General features: G+C 46.0%; 1 protein-coding gene across 2 annotated transcripts in view; it reads left to right on the plus strand.

Annotated features, from left to right (window-relative positions):
• The window catches only part of LOC128337855 (septin-2), a 53313-nt gene extending 46835 nt beyond the window's left edge, over window positions 1-6478 (plus strand). The window contains exon 13 of one of the 2 annotated variants that reach the window (XM_053279310.1): window positions 5577-6478. The gene's annotated coding sequence lies outside the window, so the exon portion shown is untranslated. The remainder of the gene's footprint in view (window positions 1-5576) is intronic. The other variant, XM_053279311.1, reaches the window with a different exon arrangement.
• Window positions 6479-10303: the final 3825 nt, after the last annotated feature.

Genomic DNA, 10303 nt, shown 5'->3' on the forward strand with positions numbered 1-10303 from the left:
GTCTACACTGACTGGCAGCAGCTCTGCAAGGTTTCAGAGGGGGGAGGTCTTTCTCAGTCCTGCCTGGAGATCCTGACAGGGATTGAAGCTGAGGCCTCCTGCATGCAAAGCAGACACTCTGCCATTCAACTATAGCCCCATCGCCAAAGGTGGCATACATGGGTCTTCCATCCAGGCACTGACCACACCAAGACCTGCTTAGCTTCAGCAGGGTGGGCAGTATTGTGTGCCCTTAGACCAAGGGTTCCCAACCTGTGGTGCTCCAGGTGTTGATGAACTACAACTCCCATCAGCCCTGGCCACAATAAATTGTAGCTGAGGAGGATGGTGGTTGTGGTTCATCAACATCTGGGGCACCACAGGTGGGACCCCCTGCTCTCAGGGCACACACAGGGCCCCATGCTCAGGACTTCTCTCCCAATGAGCTTACTCGGGAGGAGGGGAGGCCAGCAGAGGTGCCTGCTTTGGATCAGGGCTGGCCAGAGCTCCAGGAAGCCGTGGGCTCCTGCCTCCTAGACAACCTTTCAATTTGTAGCTTGACTTTGCTGGTCCATCGGCTCCTTCCTTGACCTCCTGACTCCAGCTGCAGCCCTGCTGACTTGCGCCACTGGACTGGGCACAGACACCTGAAGGCCTGAAGGGTTCCTAAGGGATTTGGATGACATTCCCATTAAAAACACGAATTTAAAGTAGGCAACGGCGCTGCATTCAGGCCTCTGGCGCTAGATGCTTAACGACCACTCGTATCTCAGGCTCTGGCCCACGCGGTATTCTTTGGAGCCTAATATTGCCTCTGAAGAGAGCATCCCAAATCTTCTAGCATCTTCCTGTGCGCTCACCTGAAGCCTTCGGCTTTGTTCCGGGCCCAGCTGCATAAACACAGGAGGCAGGGGCTGGGATTCCATCAGCAGCAACACGCCAGCCAGGTTAGGAAGCCGCGGGCCGGCTTTGGATCAAAACAAGGTGGTGGCAAATCTTTGGCAGCTGTTGGAGAAACATAATTCCCTTTTTATTGTTAGAGTTCTCGGTTCTTCTGCAGGGTTTACGGGGCTCCAGTGGAAAGAGACCAGATGGGAAAAACAGACCAGGAAAGGGGGTGGGGAAATCCCCAGCCTTTTGGAGTAGCTGGGCAGCTCTGTGTACGCCCGAAACCTGTAAGGATGCAGATGCATCTTTACGATTCGCAGAATGCTAGAGTTGGAAGGGACCTCAGAGGGCTTCTAGACCCCCCCCCCCCGCGCAGTGCAGGAAATGGCTCCGGCATTCCTGACACATGGCAGTTCAGAATTGATTCCAAAGCCTCTGGTGGAGGCCAGCCCACCATGCCATGAGGCAGACAGTTCCAGTGTCACACAGCTCTGAAAGTTAGGAACTTGTTCCTCACATCCAGCCTGAATTTGCTTCTTTGCAACTTCAAGGAAGTGCTAATCCCGCACTAGTAGCAACGGAGAACAAATTGACTCCTCCTCCTGTGTGCCAGCCCTTTAGATTCAGCGATACTATCTCCCTTTAGCCTTCTCCCTTCCAGGCTCAACACACACACAGAACACAACATAAAACGGAATTGCAGTTACATTTGAATGGGTTGAATGGCTGATTTCCTCCTTTTCTTGGGCAAACTTGAAAAGGGTAGTTTTATGAGGGAGTGGAAAATCTGATGGAATTATCAGTTTCTTCAAAACTGTGCGTGAGGGAGGGGAAGGGAGAGGGTGAGTGAGCAGACACCACTGAGGTCCTGGGATTACAACTTTGTGGAGGGGCCTCTAATTTTTTTGCAGAAGGTCCCAGGGCTTAATTGCTGAGCTGTAGCCCACTTCCTCAGTTTCTTGAGTCCACATTCACTCTCCCTGTTGAGGTGGGGTCCATTTTTAGCACTCACATCTTGCTGGTCTGGCGAATGATCGGAATCGCTTGTGATAACGCGCCCTCTCTTTTAAGGGTCCGCTAAGCGGAGCTTCCAGAAATCAGGGCAAGAGTTTTTCTGAGATTTCCTGTTCTGTTCTTTTGCCCTCTTGGAGGACCCCTGCCCTCCAATTTCCCGGCCAGTATTTCAGGAGCCCTGTTTTGCTTTTTTGCTTTCCTTTCCCCCATTGCTTATTTTTCACTTAAGACCGAGTGCCTAACCTTACATGACTGGAGCTTTCTCAGATAAACTGGAAGCACGGCATGCTGTTGCTGGACTGCATTTGTGCCTCATAAAATGCAGTCTGTCCCAGAGCTAATTAAATAACTTGCTTTATTTAGTCTGCTTCCAGTGAACTTGCAGAACGCTGCTCCAGACGGCAGCATTTCTTTTCCTTTTGGATGCAGTAAACTAAGAGGCCTGGATGTAAACAGGGGTTCTGCCCCACGGTTCCACCACCACCACCACCACCACCACCATCTGAAGCTTTGTGTCGTCGTCATCTTCAGAATTTGCTGATGTTGGGCTCTTCCCTCTTCACTGGACTGAGGGCTGGCCGCTTTCCTGGACATGGAAAAAGCTAGTGTATTTGCTGAGAGTCTGAGGTCTGAAATAACAAGTTTCTGAATTCAGTCTTGCCATCAAGGCCATAGGCAAGCCGATCCGTAGGAACTTAGGAAGCTGCCTTCTTCAGAGTCAGATCATTGGCTCAGTGTTGTCTACAGGATTTCTGGCAGGAGTCTTTCCCCAGCCCTACCTGGAGATACTGCCAGGGAGCGAACTTGGAAACTTCTGCTTGCAAAGCAGATGCTCTTCCACTGAGCTACAGCCCTATCTCTTAGCTTCAGCACACTTTATTTTATTTTATTTTATTTAACACATTTGTATACCGCCCAAAAGGCATGTCTCTGGGCGGTTACAACAAAACAATAAAAACAAATAAAAAGGTTAGAACATTTCAAGAATTTAACATTTAAACCGCTAAAACTATTAAAGACACAATTAAAACAATCTCTGATTAAAGGCCTGGGTGAACAAATGCGTCTTGACCGCCTTCTTAAAAGTTGTAAGAGATGGGGCAGCTCTTATTTCAGCAAGAAGTGTGTTCCAAAGCCTCCGGGCAGCAATGGAGAAGACCCGTCCCTGAGTAGCCACCAGACGAGCTGGTGGCAACTGCAGATGTTATTATATGGGCATAACAACAATGATCTAACTTACCCCTTGTCACCTTAAGTGGCGCAGCAGGGAAATGCTTGACTAGCAAGCAGAAGGTTGTTGGTTCAAATCCCCGCTGGTACGTTTCACATATCGGGCAGTAGCGATATAGGAAGATGCTGAAAGGCATCATCTCAGACTGCACGGGAGGAGGCAATGGTAAATCCCTCCCGTATTCTACTAAAGAAAACCACAGGGCTCTGTGGGTGCCAGGAGTCGAAATTGACGATGGCACACTTTAACTTACCCCTTATTATTTATTATTATTATTATTATTATTATTACATTTATATCCCGCTCTTCGTCCAAGGAGCCCAGAGCAGTGTATTACATACTTAAGTTTCTCTTTCACAACAACCCTGTGAAGTAGGCTAGGCTGAGATAGAAGTGACTGGCCCAGAGTCACCCAGCTAGTATTATGGCTGAATGGGGATTTGAACTGGGGTCTCCCCGGTCCTAGTCCAGCACTCTAACCACTACACCACGCTGGCTCTCTATTTGTTTATGTATTTTTTAAAAAAGCATATTGCGTCTGTGTTACATGTGTTTTCATGTAAGGTATAGTTAGCCTCATTACTAGCTTAGCTGTTCTCTGCCTTTGTACATGAATATTGGAGGAGGTGTCAAATCAGGACTTCTGGTTCGGGGGTGTTTTGATGTGACTGGATGGGGTCTGTGCTAAAAATGAAAATTGCTATCAAGGGGAAAAAATATGAGCCCTGCCACCTGCAGCAATCAGCAAGCCCCATCTGCGTTGGCTTCTGGTCACCGAGCCAAAAGCCTAGCTCAGGAGAGAGAGGGGGGAAACTGTGGCGATACTTCACTTTTGGTTGGCGAAAGACTCCCTTGTTTGATCCTGAACCCCAGTTGATTGAGGACCAGTGTATTAGCATAGCAGTCATACAGCTCTTGTTTTCAGCTGGGAGGAAGGGAAGGATGCGTGTGTGTGAGAGAACACGTAGTTAAAAATAGATGCAAGTCTCCTTCCTCTGCTCTCATTAAATGTTGCAATGCTCTAAACAGGAGAGAGCTAAATTTGCAGGCGGTTAGCCAACCTAAAATCAGATTAAGAGAGGAGTTCCTTGCAGTGGCCGTGACCTGAGTCTTTGGAGCCCAGTCACAAGAAGTGTGATCTGCCTTTTAACTGAGCAAAGAGGCATCTTTTTGGAGTGGTGATCCTCTTGTATTTAGCAGGGGGAGAGCAACTGGCCCTATCCAGCCCAAGCACAGCATCCCTCCAGTGGCCGTTTTTGGTTTCTGCCTTGTGTTTCTTTTAGATTGTGAGCCCTTTTGGGACACGGAACCACCTTATTTATGGTTTGTTTCTTTATGTCAGCTGCTTTGAGAACTTTGTTGATAAGCGGAATATAAATATTTGTCGTCTTCGTATTTGTAGTGGAATTGCTGTGGTCTGCAGCATAGAGAGAACCTGCTCTGTTCTTGGTTGGGCAACTGGAGAACAAGTTGCTTGCAGAACGATCCTGGGAAATCAAGTTAGGAATGTAGGAAGCTGCCTTATCACATCAAACTATTGGTCCAGCTAGTTCAGTCTTGTCGACACTGTCTGGTAGCAGCTCTCCAAGGTTTCAGGCAGGAGTCTCTCCCAGTCCTACCTGGAAATGCTGCCAGGGATAGAACCTGAGACTTGCAGGTGCTCTTCCACGGAACTCCATCTCCCAAGGAATATATGTATGTAGGAACATAGGAAGCTGCCATATACTGAGTCAGACCATTGGTCTATCTAGCTCAGTATCATCTTCACGGACTGGCAGCAGCTGTGATGGTCAACACTTTTTCCACTCGTGAGCCTTGGCCCTGTCTGGCCCCAGCACAGCACCCCTCAATGCATCTTTCCGATGGCCACATAACAAGCATGGTCTTGTTACAGAACTCTGCGCCTAACTTAGAAACATAGGAAGCTGCCATATACTGAGTCAGGCCATTGGTCTATCTAGCTCATCATCGTCTTCATAGACTGGCAGCGGCTTCTCCAAGGTTGCAGGCAGGAGTCTCTCTCAGCCGTTTTGGAGATGCCAGGGAGGGAACTTGGAACCTTCTGCAATTCCCAGAGTGGCTCCGTCCCCCTAAGGGGAAGATCTTCCAGTGCTCATGCATGTAGTCTCCCATTCATATGCAACCAGGGCAGACCCTACTTAGCTACAGGGACAAGTCATGCTTGCTACCACCAGACCAGCTCTCCTCTCATGTAAGAAGCTATGTAAGAGCTGTGTAAGAAGCTGCCTTCTACCAAGTCGGTCCCTAAAGGTAATACCTTACATTGCTCCCATTCAACTGCCAACCAGGGAGGACCCTGCTTAGCAAAGGGGACAATTCACACACTAGGCTTGTGTGCCCACAAAACGTTGTATACCGCTCAATGTTTTGAGGAATTTGGGGCAAGTATCAATAACCCGCCACCTGTCTTCGTTCTAAACTCTTTCATTTTTCTCTCCCTCAGCAGTTACATGCTGCTCTTGGAAAGGGGTCCAGGCTTCCTTGGAAACGATTACACTAGTGAATTCTGACGGATCTGGTGCTGGTTGCTACAAGATGCAGCGGAAAGTCTTGAAGATCTAATGAAAAAGGAACCTTCTTCTTCCTCTCCCTTAAGATATATTCATCCTTAATCATGTTGCTCATATATCTTTTCTCATCCTGTTGGTAATGATGTCCTCCTGCTTATAATGTGGGACCGATTTTTTTCTTGTTCCTTATCTGTCTTGTCTCATTTTTTAAAAAAATACAAAAGCTGTTATGCCATATACTATGTGTACTAGCCTTTGAGAGTAGGTTGAGACGTACTTACTGTGTTTCCCAGTTGGGACAACTCTTGTTGTGTTTGTAACTTTTTTACTAAATGACTTGGTGACCTGTTTACCATAAATGGCTGTTCGTCGCACCCCACCAGAGGGGCCATTTTGTTTAGACTTAGCAAGATCCCTTGCATAGCTTGTCGCTAGTTTATAGCATTCTTTTCTCAGATATATGTTTTAAAACTGTCTGTCGCTCTGCATTGACTCTCTGGGGTAGAATTATCTCTAGTGCTTTCTTAAAAATAAATTTAAAAAAGGTACGGAACCCTAAAGTTACATCAGTGAGGGAAGAGGATATGACATCCTTTACCCACAGTGCCTTAAAAATCATGAAGATGTCTTACATGCCAAAAAACCGTTCATGGAGGCCTCCAAAAAACGACCCGTCTTAGGTTTTCAAGTATGAATTAGTAACTGTTTCTATCGGAGCCATTTCTGTTCGCTCAGTGGAGAGAACAGGGGTATGTCGGAACATTTTGTATGGATCATGACACTAATTTCCCTTTTGAGTTTTTTTAATAAACTGAATAAACATGAGATGAAAGCATGTGGTTTTTGCCCTTTGACTTTTAATTGCTGGTTCAGTGGTCAAGTGAGAATCTGTCCAGGGTGTAGCTCTGTGGGAAATAAGTGTGTACATGTGGCATTCTTTCTAGAGAAATCTGGTTCTTTCTCTACAAGGAGGAATTTTTCAGGAGGTGTCTAAACACACACAAAGGTGTGTGCAAATAGAAATGTTAGCTTATACTCTTATGAGGTCATCCTTTGGTCAGGTCTTGACCAATCCAAAGTGCCAGCAAGTCATGGTTTCTAGAAATTTAACATAAATATTCAGAGGTAGAGTTTTTAAATAAAATATTTGTTCCAAGCAGTCTTGGGACTGAGCCGATGCCAGTCAGTGTAGACAATTCTGAGCTAGGTGGACCATGAATCTGACTCAGTAGATGGCAGCATCCTATTCTCCATTGTTAGTGCCTCATTTTTCGTTTTTATTTAATTTATTTTTACACTTATATCTCGATTTTCCTCCGAGGAGCTCAGAGCGGTGTACATGGTTATTTTTATCCTCACAACAACCCTGTGAGGTAGGTTGGGCTGAGAGATACATGACTGGCCCAGAGTCATCCAGTGAGTTTCATAGTTGAATGGGGATTCAAACCCGGGTCTTCCTGGTCCTAGTCCAACACTCTAACCACATGCGGGGAACCCAGTTGGGGCAAGTGGCTTGCTTCATATGAAAATCAGAGGAGAATTGGACTTGACAATTGGGGGGTGATTCTTAAATGGGGTGGCTTCCAATGTGGAAGACGGGTGGACTGGAAGGACCCTTGATCGCAAAGTTGCTTTTAATGATTGTGTGGCAGAAAGAACTCCACCACGGAACCACCTCAGGGCTTTGATTTCTGAACAACCCTTGGTCTTCGCCATCAGACTGAAATGCTTGGTGGCATACTGTCAAACAGTGTTACGATTCGGACGGTTCGCTTGCCTGTGCCTTTTATCGTGCGGCAGAGCCTCTGATGGCTTGTGGTTGTCTCGCCGTTTAAAATCATGCCAAATTGGAACCCATTCTTGGATTTCCCCCTCTTACTGTGATTGAACTGGATGGAGAGCTTGAGATCATTTGAAAGTGGCTTTGGTTACGTGCACATGGTTTGTGATGGGCCAGCGATCAACCGTTCAGGCTTCCCCCGGCCTTTTTTTGTGGTATTCTGGGGGAAGTATTTTATGCAGAGGAAGTGACAGACGAGCTGAGGTAATGGCCACCGCAAAAGAGTCTGCCTTTGAGTAAGGCAGCAAAATGCCCACCCGTTTCTGCATAGAAACGACCAATCCCTGCACGAAATGTGCAGCATTCATTCCATTTATATACTGCCCAGTCCACCCAGCTTAAGGCGGTTCACAACAAAACCAAGCAACAAATAATTAAAATAATCTAAGCAAACGTTTATGTTTTTAACATTAAAACAACGTAAGAGCCACTGAAAGCAGAACAGAGGAGAACTTTGGGATAATCCACACTATCCTAACTTCGACTAGCTGAAAGTTAGGAACTTAGGAAGCTGCCATATACTGAGTCAGACCATTGGTCAGTATTGTCTACACAGACTGGCAGGGGTTTCTCCAAGCTGCAGGCAGGAGTTTCTTTCAGCCCTGCCTGGAGATGCCAGGGAGGGAACTTGGAACCTTCTGCATGCAAGCAGGCAGGAGCTCTTCCCAGAGTGGCCCCATCCACTAAGGGGAATTATAGTGCTCACAAGTCTCCCATCCAAATGCAAACCAGCACAGACCCTGCTTAGCAAAGGGGACAATTCATGCCTGCTGCTGCAAGACCAGCTCTCTTTCCAGTTTTACTGTTGGTTTTACTGTTGCTCTCGCTCTCGTTAGTGTAAACTATTTTAAACTTTTGTTTCCATTGCTTGGTTTTAATTGTGGTTTTATTACAAGTTTTGTGTCGATCACCATGAGACATGTGTTTTTGGTAGTAAAGAAATGCTCCTTAAAAAAAAAAAATGATTCAACTGAGCAAAAGTGCATAGAGGAAATGGCAACTTTCGTACAGATGATCATATGTGATTAGTGGACGGTTAGGAAGCTAAAACTTCTAGAAATGTTGAAGCCACTGGGTGGGGGAAATGTGTGTTGCATTCCAGAAAGAAAAACAAACACTTTGGGGAAAACAAAACAGAACATATGCAACAATGGTCAAATTGCAAGATATGCACACTACTTCTCAAACCTAAATTTGCCTTGGGTGTTAAGAACATGAAATGGATCATGCGTAACTGAGTGCATACCTTTGGACTCTTTGGAATAGTAATGATGTTTAGAAGCAGACATGCCTTTGTTGGAGTCAAACAAGAATGACAAAATCTCTCGAGGCTGAGCGGCATTTGCTCAAATGGCGAAGTCATAACTTCATTATTGCCAGTTGAGAAATGGAGGTGGGAGTAGAAAATGGAGCCGGTCTTATTCTAATTAGCAACTGACTGGAAAAACAACTCAAACAAGATGAAGGTTTTATTATTTGGCTTCAAAGCAAAATTTAGACCTAAGCAGAAGGAACACTTGTTATTCAGAGAGGAATTATACCTTATCTATCTATCTATCTATCTATCTATCTATCTATCTATCTATCTATCTATCTATCTATCTATCAACCAACCAACCAACCAACCATATTATCATATTTACCCGAATAGAAGGCAACTCCTGAATTTAAGACAAGCCTTAAAAGATGGAGGTTAAATACAGGTTATACCTACATTTACCCAAAGGAAAGAGGACTCTGAAGAATCTGACAACTCCCCACCCTCCCTATTTAACAGGGAACAACTGGGGGGTGGAGTGGACAGATGCAGACAGGCCTTCTCTGTCGCTGTCCTGAGACTCTGGAATAAGCTCCCTGCTGAAATTAGAGCCTCCTCATCTCTGACAATTTTTAAAAAGTCTCTAAAGATGTTGAGATTCGAGATGTTGTGTTTTAATTTGTAAACCGCCCAGAGATTTTATAGAGGGTGGTATATGAATAAAAGAAAGGAAAGATGGTTCCATCGAATCCGTGTCAACTCTTGGTGACCACAGAGTCCTGTGGTTGTCTTTGGTAGAATACAGGAGGGGTTGACCATTGCCTCTTCCCGCGCAGTCTGAGATGATGCTTTTCAGCACCTTCCTATATCGCTGCTGCCCAATACAGGAGTTTCCCATACCCTGGGAAACACACCAGCGGGGATTCGAACCAGCAGCCTCCTGCTCTCTAGGTAGGTTGCTTCCCTGCTGTGCCATTAGGTGACGTATGGTATAGGAATAAAGTAAAGTGTGCTGTCGAGTTGATTTCAACTCCTAGCACCCTCAGAGCCCTTTGGTTGTCTTTGGTAGAATGCAGGAGGGGTTTCCCATTGCCGCCTCCTGCACAGGATGAGATGATGCCTTTCAGCACCTTCCTATATCGCTGCTGCCCCATATAGGCGTTTCCCATAGTCTGGGAAACATACCAGTGGGGATTTGAACCAGCAACCTCTTGCTCCCTAGGCAAGTTTCTTCCCCACTTGCACCACTTAAGCTGGTTCATGGTATATGAATAGATAATTAAAATTATAAAAAGGCAAAGCAAACCTTTTTTTTTTTTAACCTGCTCCTTTCTATAAATTGATGCACATCAAAGCAGACATGGGTGATGCAGGCCATGTGCCTTGCATGGAAGAAAAGGAAGATGGAAGGAAAAGGGGGAATTTTTAACTTGAGGCAGGGCGTGGGAGGAAAACCCACCTTTAGGTCTGCTGACACTCCTCTCCACAGAAGCCAGCCCCTCTCTGTGCGAGCCAAAGCCAAGGAGAGATCACCCCAATGGCTCCAGAGAATCTGCCTCTGC

Source organism: Hemicordylus capensis, chromosome 15 (assembly GCF_027244095.1).
Source record: "Hemicordylus capensis ecotype Gifberg chromosome 15, rHemCap1.1.pri, whole genome shotgun sequence".
In the NCBI taxonomy this organism is placed as follows: Eukaryota; Metazoa; Chordata; class Lepidosauria; order Squamata; family Cordylidae; genus Hemicordylus; species Hemicordylus capensis.